This window comes from Anser brachyrhynchus (assembly GCF_964034855.1).
Source record: "Anser brachyrhynchus genome assembly, chromosome: W".
Taxonomy (NCBI): domain Eukaryota; kingdom Metazoa; phylum Chordata; class Aves; order Anseriformes; family Anatidae; genus Anser; species Anser brachyrhynchus.
In genome coordinates this window covers 16,034,831-16,049,574 of record NC_137704.1, presented here as the reverse complement: position 1 = coordinate 16,049,574, position 14,744 = coordinate 16,034,831, and the positions used below count along the sequence as shown (strand labels likewise).

Here is a 14,744-nt window from a genome sequence, read left to right as displayed (position 1 = left end):
ACCCTTCCTCTGTAATTCCCTTCTCCGGTTCATTAGCTGTATTAGATAGGGCCTGATTTTATCATCTTGTAAACGAGGGTGATCAAGAGGTACCTCTAAATCATAAGGCATGCCATATAGCATTTCAAAGGGTGAGATTCCCAGGTCAGCCCTGGGTTTAGTACGTATGTTTAACAAGACTAACGGCAAGCATTTTATCCAAGAAGTCTTTTTTTTCTAACATGAGCTTAGTAAGTTGTTTTTTAATTTCTCCATTCATTCGTTCTACCTTTCCTGAACTCTGAGGATGCCAGGGAGTGTGATATTCCCATTTAATTCCCAGAGCCTTCATCGTGTCTCGGGATACCTTTGACACAAAGTGTGGTCCCCGATCAGAGTCAATTGTTTCTATTACCCCGTATCTAGGTATGATGTTTTCTAATAATATCTTTACCACGGTTTGAGCTGTGGCCCTTGCCGTAGGGAATGCTTCAACAAAGTTTGTGAGGTGGTCTACAATAACTAATAAGTATCTATATCGCCCCGTTTTTGGAAGTTCAGTAAAGTCCAATTGAATCTTTGCAAAAGGCCGATGTGCCAATTCTCATCCTCCTCCCGGGACCCTTTTTCTCATGTGTTGAGCATTTACCCTCCGACAAGTTATGCAATCATTTATGATCCTCTTTGCTATATTATAAATCCCTATACACATATAATATGTGGCAAATTGATCCCACTGAGTACCCCAGTGCGTCTGTTCATGAAATCTCCGTAGCACCCTCATAGCTACTGATTTTGGTAACACTTCCCGTCCATCAGGCAGCACCCATTTCCCTTTATTGTTTTCTCGAATCCCCATCTGAGTCATCTTGTCCTTTTCTGTGGTAGTGAAACAGAGCAGGGGGAGGGGAATGGGTTCATTTGACCACAGGGAGTTAGCCGGCCCGCACTTGTAGCAGTTTTTATAAGGCGGGCTCTCTTCCTCAGAACAATTGCATTCAATCCCATCAACTCCCCATTCACTCCAGCAATCATAGCATGGAAATTTCTTCAAATCCTCCCCCTTTCCACAGCTCGGGCAATCAGCCCTTTTTGTCACCTCATATACACACATGAGTGCTGCCCGTTTGGCCTCCTGGTCTGCCAAATTGTTTCCCCTAATTTGAGGGCTTGTTCCCTTCTGATGTCCCTTGACATGTACCACAGCGATGTTTTTTGGTTCCCTTACAGCTTGTAGCACTTGGGTAATTAACTCCTCGTGAACCAGCCCTTTCCCTTGAGAATTAATTAGTCCCTTTTCTTCCCATATTTTTCCAAAGGTATGGATTATTCCATATGCATATTTAGAATCCGTGTATATTGTTCCACTTTTATCTTTCAGCAATTTCAGGGCTCTTAGCATTGCATATAGCTCGCAGGCCTGTGCTGACCAGCTCGGGCTCAAAGGGCCTGATTCTATTACCTCGAATGTTTTTCCATTAACCAATGCATATCCCGATTTTCTTTTCCCTTCAACTACCCTCAAGGATCCGTCTACATATATCTGTTCCCCTAAGGGTAACTCCACATCTTCCAAATCAGGTCTCAATTTTACCTGCTCTTCTATATTTCTAAGGCAATTATGTTCAGGCTGCTCGCTCGGTTCACCATAAAGGAATTGGGCGGGGTTCTGTACTGAGGTTGTTTCTAATGTTAATCTGGGTGAAGATATTAAAATTCCCTCATATTTTAGCAGCCTTGCATCTGTAATCCATTTTTCAGCTTTCTGTTGCAACACCCCACATATATTGTGGGGGGATATAACTCTGATTTCTCCCCCGAATGTAATCTTTTGAGCTTCCTCCACTAATAGGGCAGCTGCCACCACTACCTGCAAGCAGCTGGGCCAACCCCTACTAACGGGGTCCAATAATTTAGATAAATAGGCCACAGGTTTTTTACTGCCTGCCCACTCTTGGGCAAGCACGCCGTAAGCAGTTCCCTCTGTACTATTTACGAACAAGAAGAATGGTTTCTTTAGCTCTGGGAAGCTTAAAACTGGTGGATGCACAAGCTCTTCCTTTAATTTTTCTAATTGCTCCTCATCTTCTTTTGTCCATTTGAGTAATCCATCCTTATTCAGCTTGTTATATAAAAATTTAACCTTTCGACTGTAATCTTCTATCCATTGTCTACAGTATCCGGTCAACCCTAACAATTGCCGTACCAGCCTTTTAGTAGCTGGGGCTTTTATCCCTAGAATTCCTTTAACCCTTTCAGGATCCAATCCTTTTGTCCCTTTATTTAACAAATGACCCAAATATTTCACTTTCTCTTCTACAAACTGCAATTTTGACTTAGACACTTTTAATCCCCGTGACCCCAAAAAATTCAGCAGGCTAATGCTAGCTTGCCTTAGGGCATCCTCATCTTTCCCTGCTATTAGCAGATCATCCACATATTGAATCATTGTTGTACCCGGTATCCTATTATGTTCTTGTAAAATTTGCTCTAAGGCTTGCCCGAACAAGTTTGGGGATTCTGTAAAACCCTGAGGCAAAACTGTCCACCTCAGCTGTTGTTTTCTATGTGTGTCTGGGTCCTCCCATTCGAAAGCAAAATAGTCCCTAGATTTCTCGTCCAGAGGGCATGCCCAAAATGCATCTTTCAGATCGATCACACTATACCATCGGATCGTCCGGATGTAGTTGGCTCAACAGGGTGTGTGGGTTTGCCACCACAGGGAACCTGGCAACAGTTCTTTTATTAATTTCCCTTAAATCATGTACTAGTCTGTATTTACCATCTTTCTTTTTTACTGGTAAGATAGGAGTGTTAAAAGGAGACATACAAGGCTCCAACAGCCCTTGCTGCAATAATCTTTGGATCTCGGGTTTCAGCCCTCTCCTTCATTCTTCTGAAAGAGGGTATTGTTTTATCCTAATCGGTATTTCTGGTTTTTTTACAGTTACTTTGAAAGGTCTTATATTCAATTTCCCTACGCTTTTTGAGGTATACCAGACTTCAGGATCAATATTCGCTTCGTCTTCTACTCGAAGCGGGCACAACTTAATTTCTAACCTTTTACCTATCACTTCTAACCCTATTCCTAAGTCTATTATTAAATCCCTACCTAACAGATTATATTCGGCCTCCGGTACTAGGAGCAAAGATCCCTTACCCTCTTTAGAATCAGATTCAATGGTTACTTCCTTTATAACAGGGACCCCAAAGGGCTCCCCCTTTGCTCCGATCACCTGCACTTTTTCTGTAGAGGCCCTACATCCAGTGGGTAAGGTTTGAACTGTTGATCTTTCAGCCCCTGTATCTACGAGGAATTCCACCTCCTCGCGCTGGGGACCCACTTTTAGTTTTATCAAGGGCTCATTTTTATTTCGGATCCCCAGCAGATAGAGCCCCTGACACCCCTATTCAGTTTTGAACATCTTCTCATCTTCCTTCTTCTGTCTGCACTCTCTTTTCATGTGACCCTTTTTGTTGCAATAGAAACAGGTCACATTTCTTTGTCCCTGGCCACTCTTTTTCTCCTTTCTGAATTTCCCATGCGTGAGGCCAAACCTCCGATTCAACCCAACTCCTCTCTGTCCCTCCCGTACCGCTGCCACCATCATACGCACTTGCTTCCGTTCCTTTTCATCTTCTCTACGAACATACACCTTCTGTGCTTCCCTCAGGAGTTCATCTAACCCTCTGTCCTGCCAATCTTCTATCTTCTCTAATTTTTTTCTAATATCTATCCATGATTTTGCTACAAACTGAGCTTTGAGTAATGCCTCCCCGACCGGGGTTCCAGGATCCAGACCACTATATAACTGCAAGTTCTTTCGCAGTCTTTCTAACCATTCTGTCGGGGCTTCATCCTTTTTTTGTTGTTCATTGAAGGCTTTATTTATGTTCTGTCCCCTGGGGACAGATTCTCGTATTCCCTGAATTATGATTGTTCTTAAGTCTTGCATATGCCCTCGGTGTATAGGGTCTTGGTTGTTCCAATTGGGCTGCTGCATTGGCCACTTTACATCTGCAGCCGGCCCCTGCTGGTGCTGCTGGTCCCAAATTCGCATACCAGCATGCCTAATCATTCCTCTTTCCTCTAATGTAAAGAGGATTCCCAGGACGGACTGTAATTCCTCCCAGGTATATATATTGGGACCCAGGAATTGATCTACTCGTTCTGCTACCCCCAGTGGGTCCTCCAACAGGCTTCCCATTTCTTTTTTAAAATCTCTAACATCCCCTGAGTTAAGGGGGACTGCTACATGTCCCATCCCCGGCTGGGGTCCTCCCATTGCTATTTCTCGCAACGGATACAATCCTCCTCCTAGATCAGTCTTTTGATTTCTTGCCCTACTTCTAGTTATTGGCCCTTGTATCTCATGATCTGACTCTGATTCCTCTGATTCGTCTGATATTATTGGCTCGCAAAGTCCGTTAGGGACAGGGGCCGTTGGTGCAGGCGGTGGTACATAGGGTGGGGGCGGTGTTGGGATTTCTAAGTCTCTCTTCTTATTATTCTTCTTATTCCGCCCTCCTTTTTCTTTTAGAGGGTATAAATGCGTCCTCAAATCTGAATTTATCCAGAGGTGCGCATACTCGCTTTCCTCCAAGTTAGAGGGCTCTTTGGAGTTTACATAAATATTTAAGGCTTGACATACCCAATCCTCAAAAGAACCAAACGGGGGCCAGAAAACACTGTCCCCTTTTATGGGCTTATTGCCCCACACTTCAATACTATAATAAATCATTTTAACTTTGCTCTTTCCCCGCCTAGAAGGGGAATCATTCCAATGTTTAATCATTAACCCTAACGGGCTATCAGAGGGAATGGAGGGTATCCCTATACCACTGGATTCCCTTCCCATGGGGCCAGAAGGCTTACTTTTCTTCTGCCCCATCTTCCGGAACACCTTCACACACTCACACACAATGCTTCCCCCTTTTCGTGGCCCAGTCCCTCGCGGGATGTGGGAACCGCACTACCAAGGGGTCCACACTCGCTTCGTCCGCAATTGGATGTCTCGTATGTCGTGTTCCAGGATTCCCAACCCCAACCGAATGGATCACCGGCCTATACTTACTCAATCCTGAGTCTTCATTCGGTCTTTGTGCACAAAGATTGCTTGGGGTTACCGGTTTTGTTTGCTTGTGCCTAATTTTAGGGTTCGTCGGTGAAGGGCTCGAGTGAGGCTTTCCGTTCCAGGGGCCGCCGAAATCGGCGGGGCGCCTCCCACGAAAGGGTCTTCAGTCAATTTGCCTTCATCCGAGTCACGGCACCAAATTTGTTATAAGCGAGACCACGCAATTTTCTGGTCTATCGAAGATAATTTATTAATTAAGTAAGCAGGTACAAGCAAAACAGCGCTGGGCGGCTGGGGAGTCTCCGCTCCATCACAGCACGCAACTTTCCCTTTTCAGTGTCGCCGTTTTATAGCATCCAAGTTTCAGCTTGTCAGGACTTGTTGAATCTTCTGAAGCTGCGCAGTTCGTTGTGTTTCTTTCAATGATCATGCCTTGTGCTCGTGTTCAAGGGTAGTAAAGCAGCAAACAGTATTTCACAGAGTCTTTGTTTTACCAAGGACATTTATCCAACGCCCCCTCCCCACTATCTACTTGCTTAGTCTTCCCCCTTAACAAGGTCGTAAATTGCAAAACCTTATCTTCTCAGCAGATTCTCTGAATTCCTTTTAAAGACAATGAACAAACACCCGCTAATTTATCACAGGATGCAGTCCTTCACGAACTGATCCTGCGAACTGATCCTGCGTGGGCTTGCCAGAGGCAGTAGCTCTTCAAGAACTGCTCCAGATATGGGTCCATACCACAGGGTCCATCCATAAGGAGCAAGCTGCTCCAACTGGGGTCCCTCACTGGCAGCAGCTCCTGCCAGATCACCTGCTCCTGCTGCATGGTCCCCTTTCCATGGGTTACAGGTCCAGCCCGGAATCTGTTCCTTTGGGGGTTCTTCACAAGCCGCAGCCTCTTTCAGGGCAGATTCACATGCTCCACCGTGGCCTCCCCCACGGGCTGCAGCGTGGAAAGTGCTCCGCTCTGGTACACCATGGGCTGCAGGGGGCCAACCTGCTTCACCATGGTCCTCTCCACAGGCTGCAGGGGAACTTCTGCTTCAGCGCCTGGAGCACCTCCTCCCCTTCCTTCTTTACTGACCTTGGTGTCTGCTGGGCTGTTTCTCAGTCCTCACCCTCCCAGCTGCTGTTTTGCTGCTTTCTTTTTAATTTTTTTCCCTTAAATCTGCTCTCACAGAGGCGCAAACAACATCACTTATTTGTTCGGCTCTTGCCAGTGGCTGGCCCCTTACCTAACATGGGGTAGCTTCTGGATTCTTTTCACAGAAGCCACCCCTGCAGTCCCCTGCTACCAAAGCCTTGCCACGTAAACACTACACTCCCACCCCCCCGTGGGATCGATGAGAGAATTGAAAAAAAATAAAATAAAATGAAAGCTTGTGGGTTGAGATAAAGACAGTTTATTAGGACAGAAAAGAAAGGAAAATAATTTAAATAATTATAATAGTACTACTAATAATGATGTGTACAAAACAAGTGATGCACAATGCAATTGCTCACCACCCGCTGACCGATGCCCAGCCTATCCCCGAGCAGCCGGCCCCCCCACCCTGGCTAGCCACCCCTATATATTGTTTAGCATGACGTCAGACGGTATGGAATACCCCTTTGGCCATTTTGGGTCAGCTGTCATGGGTCTGTCCCCTCCCAGCTCCTGCTGCACCCCCACCTTGCCCTCTTGCAGGACAGAGCGAGAAGCCGAAAAGTCCTTGGGCTGGTGTAAACACTGCTCTGCAACAATTAAAACATCAGTGTGTTATCAACATATTTCTTATCCTAAATCCCAAACACAGCACCATACCAGCTACTAGGAGGAAAATTAACTTTATCCTAGCTGAAACCAGGACACCCACCTTCTATTGCTGAGTGTGATGTCATATGGTACGGAATATCCCTTTGGTTCGTTTAGGTCAGCTGCTCTGGTGATGTCCCCTCCCCACCTCTTGCCCACCCCCAGCCTGCTGGCTCTTGGGGGCACAGTTTGGAGGGAGTCCTGTTGCTGTGCCAGTCTATTGTATTTTATCTATTTCTCAGCAATAAACCAAACATGGGTGTATTACCAATGCTGTTCCAGCTACAAGTGCAGAGCACAGCACTGTATGGGCTGCTGCAGGGAAAGTTAACTACATCCCAGCCAGACCCAGTACACATACCAGTTCTTATGTTTCCAAGGATATTATTAACTTGTTTAGTCCTGTCTTTGGCATCAGGAATTAGTTTTTGTGGCCCTTCAGACTGCATAATTTTTCTTAACCTTAAAGCTTGTTAACGTCCTGCAGTAACTTGTACATTTAGTATTTATTGTGTGTAGCAGAAAATTAAAAAATATATTCAGGTATACTTTTGTTATGCTTCTTTAAGAATTGTTTTCAATACAAAGGTAAATAGTTGTGCTTTGTGTTGGATGTTTCTAAGGGACTAACTTTGAACTGGCAGTGTCATGGCACAGAGGGCACAGAGGAGATTAGATTTTTTGTTTTGTTTTGTTTTTCCCTTATACTTTCCTTACCATCTTCATCATAATGCCAGTAAAAGGTTTTTAGTATTATATCTGAAGTATGTGAACTGAAAGTTAGATGCATTCAAGTGGTGATATGGGGAAGGATTGAATGTACCTCCCAATTATCTGACATTCTTGTAGATGGTAAAAGTAATTGGAGGCAGAGGGTGCCATAGCTTCCTTTAGTTCCGTGTCTTCCTTGTCACTTTGCTATGGTTTGATTTTATGGTTCTATCTTGGTACTTTTTGCTATGATGTATGCATTCCTTCCATCTAAAATCAATGCTAATAGCAGTTAACCTTAATCACTTTCTTGCTTTGAAATTAAAAAAAAAAATATTATTGTTATTGTATTGGTGTGCTTTCCTAGCTGTGTGCACTAGTTGCTAAAGGATTAACTTGGAAGTGTGAAGGTTTTGTCAGTGTTTGTGTGGAACTTTTCCATGATAATTTTGTTTAATAAGAATGTATTAAACAGTTTGGTTTTGTATTTCAAAAGTCTGGCATTTTTCATTATGAAACTGTATGTTACTTCATTATTTGAGATCGCTACAGAACATGAAATTTACAATCTAGGTTGAATTCAAGGCAATATAGAACAGTTTTTTCTAATGACAGTATTTTAGAGCATCAAAATATTCTGAAAAAAAATGTTGATCATTTTACTAATTCTAGATCTTCTTTCACTCTTTTCTTTCACAGCCACATGACTTTGATGAATGCAGATTTGATATCAGCGTAAATGATAGTGTTTGGTACCTCCGAGCTCAGTACCCAGGCCACAGACAGCAGTGGGTAGATGCAATAGAACAACACAAGGTATGGGTTTTTTTTCTGATTTCCTTTCTCACTCATTAGATTTGGTGGTGGCTGTAGAGAGTCGTAAGCTTCACTGTACAGTCATTAAATACTGAAAGTATATATGACAGATAAAAGCTGTGAAATTGAAGCAGTGTGATAAATATGTTTTAAATGAATTAATTTGCTTATCCTTCATTGCTAAAATTTTAGAGAACTAGGAGCTAAAAACTGTAAACCTTTCTTGAGCTCTCTAGCGTGAAAAAGAAAAGGCTTGCATTGGTGGCTTTGTAATGGCTTTGTCCATCCTTTCTCACTGACTGTTGATATTAAACTTGTTAGTCTTTGATTCCATTCTCCTAGGTTATTGTTCTGTTTTTAGGCTCATCTGTTCCATTATTTGGCTGCTTTTACTGCATCTGATTACTGGTTCTTGTCTCCTTGTCTTCTAAGACCCTACTCTTGATTAGTATTTTGGCTCAGTTTTCTTGATCTATGCTTTATCTCTTCCAGTTGATACCAGTAGATAGTTAACTCTGTTATGTGTAAAAGAGATAAAATATGTACTTTGAGGAAAGGGCAAGATGATCCAGGCCTTGGAGATATCTAAAGGATGATTAACTGAGATACTGCTAACCAGGAAGATCATTACGTTGACATTCTTAAGGGAAACATCCTGACTATGCCTTTGAATATGTCACCAATCAACTTAATGTGAATAGTTAGTTGTATTGGGTTTATGTGGTAAGGTTTTGGTAGTGGGGGGCTGCAGGGGTGGTCTCTGTGAGAAGAATCCAGAAGCTGCCCCATGTTAGATAAGGGCCTTGCTGCTGGCCAGAGCTGAGACAATAAGCAATGTTGTTTGCACCTCTGTGAGAGCAGATCTAAGAAAGGGGAAAAAAATTGCTGCACATCAGCAGCTGGGAGAGTGAGGACTGAGAAACAGCCCAGCAGACAACAAGGTCAGTAAAGAAGGAGGGGGAGGAGGTGCTCCAGGCGCCGGAGCAGAAGTTCCCCTGCAGCCTGTGGAGAGGACCATGGTGAAGCAGGTTGGCCCCCTGCAGCCCATGGTGTACCAGAGCAGAGCAGGTTTCCACGCTGCAGCCCATGGAGGAGCCCATATTGGAGGAGGAGCATGTGAATCTGCCCTGAAGGAGGCTGCGGCCTGTGACGATCTCCTGATGGAGCATACTCCAGGCCAGACCTGTGGCCCGTGGAGAGGAGCTCACGCAGGAGCAGGTTATCTGGCAGGAGCTGCCGCCCATGGGCAACCCATGTTGTCATACTACTTTTTTTTTTTTTGGTTGGGATTGCTGCCACAGCTAAAGTTTTCTGACCAGTTAATCTGGTCAGAAACTTACATCATGGAGTTTTAATTTTGTGAAAAATAAAGCTCAGCTTATCAACAGGAAATGAAGAGTATAGAAGGGTGCTATGCATTTAACTTGTTCACAGGTTTTCAGCAATTGTGAGGAGAGCTATGAAATTCTGCTAAGATGGTCTTTTTCTCCTTTTTTACATCTCACTAGTCCAGCCCCAAGATTGAACTAATTTACTGATTATGCCAATAAAGACATACAAATAAATCACTCCAAATCTGTTACATGTCTGGAGTGAAAGTAATATTAGTAAGGTAATTCAGAACGGGTAGGAATATACATGCAGAGTAGGAATGCTATAGAAACATTCTGGTTCAACATGCTGATGTAACAAATTCTTTTTTTAAATAGTAGTTAAACAAGAAGTATAGATTTCTGCCATCAGTAAATAGTTTTACACATTAATTTTCATTTTGCTATCCTCTGGCAGGTCTTTTTGGAGCCACTGAAATAAGTAGTTTGGGTGTTTATGTAGGTGTCCTGGTTCCAGTTAGGACAGAGTTAATTTTTCCTCATAGTAGCTGGTAGGGTGCTATGTTTTGGATTAGGATGAGAAGAGCGCTGATAACATGCTGATGTTTTAATTGTTGCAGAGCAGTGTTTACACCAGGCCAAGGACTTTTCGGCTTCTCGCTCTGTCCTGCCAGAAAGCAGGCTAGGGGTGCAGCAGGAGCTGGGAGGGGACAGACCCAGGACAGCTGACCCAAACTGGCCAAAGGGGTATTCCATACCATCTGACATCATGCTAAACAATATATAGGGGTGGCTGGCCAGGGTGGGGGGGCCGGCTGCTCGCGGATAGGCTGGGCATCGGTCAGCGGGTGGTGAGCAATTGCATTGTGCATCACTTGTTTTCTTACACATTATTATTATTAATACTATTATCATTATCATTATTATTATTATTATTGTTATTATTATATTCCTGTCTTAATAAACTGTCTTTATCTCAACTCACAGGCTTCACTTTCCCTTTTCTCTCCCCCATCCCAGAGAGGGAGGGGGGGAGGGTGAGCGAACGGCTGTGTGGTGTTTAGCTGCCAGCCGGGTTAAACCACAACAGTAGGCTATATTTATGCGTATGCCAAAACATTGTGCAGATGGTCTTTAGAAGTATGTATTGATGTTATGACCTTTATAAAGATATAATTTTTGGTAACAGTTTACTACATTGCTGACAACTAGGCACTGTCAAGTCATTTCTTGCAAACAGCATCTCTTCTAATGTTGATCAGTGAATGCTAGTTATAAATACCATCTTGCTGATTGCTTTTAAAATAAACTTTATAATAGGGTAGTTTCAGATGCATCATACAGTGGGGAAGGACAGAAATAGTGTCCATTGCCATTTCTCCATCCACTTATTCTACTGGAGTTTAGGTGTTTCAGTAATGTGTGATTTTTAAATGATGTACTTCCTCAGCAATGGTTGCTGAGGTCTGAAGAGGAGAAAAGAATGTGGCTCCCTAATCTGTTCATTTTTTAGCATTTCATCCTATCACCACTTCCTCTGTGTGACGATTGTGAGGAAAGTGGTGATGAGACCCCTTTTTCTCTGATATTGGTGGCCTAAATGTTAGAACAAATTTTCTTCTTGAATACTTCTGGTGTCAGCTACCATTTCCTATTAAATTGATCTGTGTTGCCATGTTCTGTTGCGTGATGCTCTGCAGCACATCAACAGAGTCCAAATTTTTCTTTTTGATGCTGACAATTTGGATTGTATAGGATGCCCTATTAGTTTCTGTAATGATTTTAACAAGTAGCTCTAATATAGCTCATATTCATACAGTATGCAAGATACTGGAGTGAAATGGATATTGCATACAAATACAAAAGGATGTTTGTTTTAAGAAGCTTTAAAGTAACTGTAATTGTGAAAGACCTTGTGAAAGAAGGTAAATTTTGGTATAGAAGGAATAGCCAGCTAAATTATGTAGATTGTAGTGTCTTTTCAGTGCTACTAGACTTCAGTTTGTTTGCTTTGAATTGTTAAAATATTCAGGGTTTACAGACTAATTCTTGTGGTTACTTGAAGGGATGAAAGACACGGACTCCCGATGGCTCGTGAACAGGAGACGTTTATTGCAGTTTTTTCTCCACTACATATACTTTCCCCATAGCCCCATACGCTGTCCACGTACCCGAATCGGTCATACAATTGGTTAGAGACCCTCAGACACGTGTCTCAAGCCAGCCAGCAATTGGCCACTGCGCAAAGCTCATCTTTAACACTGCAGCCAAGTTATTTATCTTGACCATGCTCAAGTTTTTGTTTCTACCGCTTACTTTCTCATTATCTCTAGTTCATGGATGTGTGAAACAGCGCAAGGCTACTTGTGAATTCCTTCCCCTCAATTCCCCCTTTTTTATTTTCAACCAAACAAACGTTTTTTATAGATTTTTCTATCAAGCGCCACAGACATTGCAATAAGCAAGGTACAATAAGCAACAAAGTGAAAATCACAAGCAGAATTACGATTGCCATCTTGACTAATTCCCTTAACCAACCCGCGATACCTAGGTCGCTTAGCCACGTATCGAGTCCTAATGAGCTTGTTTTTAACTTCCCCGTTAGTTCCTTGAGTTGCTTAATTTGTCGGTAAACCGTCTGAGGATTATCAGAAAGATTTATGCATCACATACCTTCAAATTCTTCACAACCATGCCCTTGTGCTAAAAGCAAAAAATCGATAGCGACTCGATTTTGTAAAGTAGCATGCCTGATAGAATCTACATCAGTCAACAAGCCACTAAGAGTTACGGATGTTGCTTCGCAGTGATGCTGCGTCTCACTTGCCCAGCACAATCACGCAACCACGCAAAGAGACCCCTTGCACTTCTCATTCATACCACAAGAATATATCACTTAAAACAATAACCAAACTTGTTTGTATCATCTCTAGCCGTGTTCCTTGTGGTGTAACTCACTTCACAACAATACTTTGTCTCAAACACATATGCTTACACAAATGCTTTCAACATGAGATACCCAGACATCCACAAAAAAGACATACAATTATTAACACTCCAATTAATATCCCTCCAGCAGCTGCAAATATTACCCAGGTAACCTTGTCACAACTGTGAGAGGCCCGCTTACCCTTCTCCTGCTTCTTATACAGTCATTAGCAGGTCTGTCCTGGCTCCTAAAACTGGGATGCAGCGGTAACCTCGGATTTGCTCAATCTACTCCCAGGATCGCTAGCGGCTGCTCTATTGGCCAGAAAATCCCCTTGACCACTCTATCGGTCAGCCTGTAGGGTACCCTCCTCCCTTACAGGGACTGTGCTGCACGCCAGACATCTCTGCTTGATTTACCAGCTGCCCCGGCCACGCGTATGACTTACAGGCCCTCCTTGTACTGTAAAACATGCCGTTTGTCCGCAGCTTCAGGAGGTCTTTGTCTGCTCCCGCGGTGAGCGGCTGAGAGTGGAGGCTCCTAAGAGGAAAATACTCGGGGTGCACCTAGAGGCGTCCGCTCCACAGTCGATCCCACAGCCGAGCAGAGCGACTCCTGGCGCAAGGAATGATGCTATTATAGTTTTGTATAATTACACCAAAGAGATGCATTGCGATAAGGAGCAAGTGTGGCGCTGACGATTTGTTTCATCGTTTGGTTTTTGCCCATGTAATTGAACCTTACACATGCTGCTGCTGTTACACTTCCCAGGATATCTAATTCCTGTGGCTCTAGGGGCGCTTGTGGTAAGTAGACAGTCCACCCATCCCAGTTGTCTACCGTGGCGCTCCCATTCTTTATTGCCAATTGTTGTCCGCGGCCTGTCTGGCTGCTTATTTCAGTCCAATCTTTGTTATCTGCCAGGATCCCCACCAAACATGTCGCGAACAGGTCGCTAGCACTAGCCAGGGGCAGGCACATCGCTTCTTGTCCTGTCATGTTGGCAAGGGTGACCCAGATATTGCGGCGTGCTTGGATGGAGACCCAGGGCTGGCAATAACTGATGACAGCGGCGATTGTGAGGAGGAGGCCAACTATGGCCTTATTCACCTTACTGGTACCCATCTTGGTCCGTGACCTGTGGAGACACAAGCATACCTTCGACCCCAAGTTATTAGAGGATGGGGTCCCTCCCAAAGACCTGTATTTAATTTTTTTACCGTTACTAAGGCCTGCTCTGACTGTGGCACCCGTGACAGCGCGAAATTCATATTTTTGTAATGTTTTACTATGGGCAGTACGTCTTCGTGAGGAAAGGGTAATGATAGGTGATTCATTACGTAAAGTGCCTTTCCCAACCTGTTCTGTGGTGTTTCCTGGGTGTCTCCCCCTTTTTGTTTATTTGGCAGTGTTTTCAAGGTGCGATGTGTGCGCTCAACAATGGCTTGACCCGTGGGGGAATGAGGAATGCCTGTGATGTGTCGGATACCCCAAGTTTGAAAAAAGGTTTGAAGGGAGTGACTACCATAGGCAGGGCCACTGTCGTGTTTTATTTCTTTTGGGATGCCTAGCGCTGCGAAAGCGACACGGAAGTGAGCCTGGACATGGTGGCTAGTTTCATCTGCCACGGCTGTCGCCCAAATGGCATGAGAGAAGTATCTACCGATACGTGAACATATTTCAAGCGACCAAATTCTGGAATATGCGTTACGTCGGTCTGCCATAACTGTAAGGACCATAGACCTCTATGGTTTACCATTAAAGACGGGGTCGAAACATGTTGTCGACAGTCAGGACATGTTTGGACAATCAATTTGGCGTCAGTGATCGATATAGCGAATTGTTTCGCCAAGACTTTGGCGGATTGATGGAAAAAAGCACGGGATAACCGTGCTTGCTCCAGCACCTTAGGCACCGGGACAGTCAGGGTCATATTAGTTAGCTGGTCAGCACATGCGTTACCCTCCGCAAAAATACCAGGTAACATGGCGTGGCTCCGCATGTGAATAATACAATATGGGTGCGCTCGCTGCTCCACCAAAAATAACAGCTCCTTACATTTTAGAAACAAGTTTTCCTTTGGGATATGTCTCAAATGTGCCCTC

General features: G+C 43.9%; 4 protein-coding genes and 1 long non-coding RNA gene across 5 annotated transcripts in view; 3 read left to right on the top strand and 2 right to left on the bottom strand.

Moving 5' to 3' along the window:
* The window catches only part of LOC308184723 (uncharacterized protein), a 324,716-nt gene that overhangs the window by 87,954 nt on the left and 222,018 nt on the right, over nucleotides 1-14,744 (top strand). The window lies entirely within an intron of this gene.
* Nucleotides 1-14,744, bottom strand: part of LOC308184910 — a 127,300-nt gene that overhangs the window by 32,834 nt on the left and 79,722 nt on the right. The window lies entirely within an intron of this gene.
* Nucleotides 1-14,744, top strand: part of LOC308184748 (uncharacterized protein) — a 435,815-nt gene that overhangs the window by 343,634 nt on the left and 77,437 nt on the right. The gene's annotated exons all lie outside the window — the stretch shown is intronic.
* LOC308184769 (uncharacterized protein) overlaps nucleotides 1-14,744 on the bottom strand; it is a 104,530-nt gene that overhangs the window by 24,342 nt on the left and 65,444 nt on the right. The window lies entirely within an intron of this gene.
* The window catches only part of LOC308184796 (ceramide transfer protein-like), a 78,145-nt gene continuing 71,687 nt past the window's right edge, over nucleotides 8,287-14,744 (top strand). The window contains exon 1 of the mRNA XM_080572368.1: nucleotides 8,287-8,379. The gene's annotated coding sequence lies outside the window, so the exon portion shown is untranslated. The remainder of the gene's footprint in view (nucleotides 8,380-14,744) is intronic.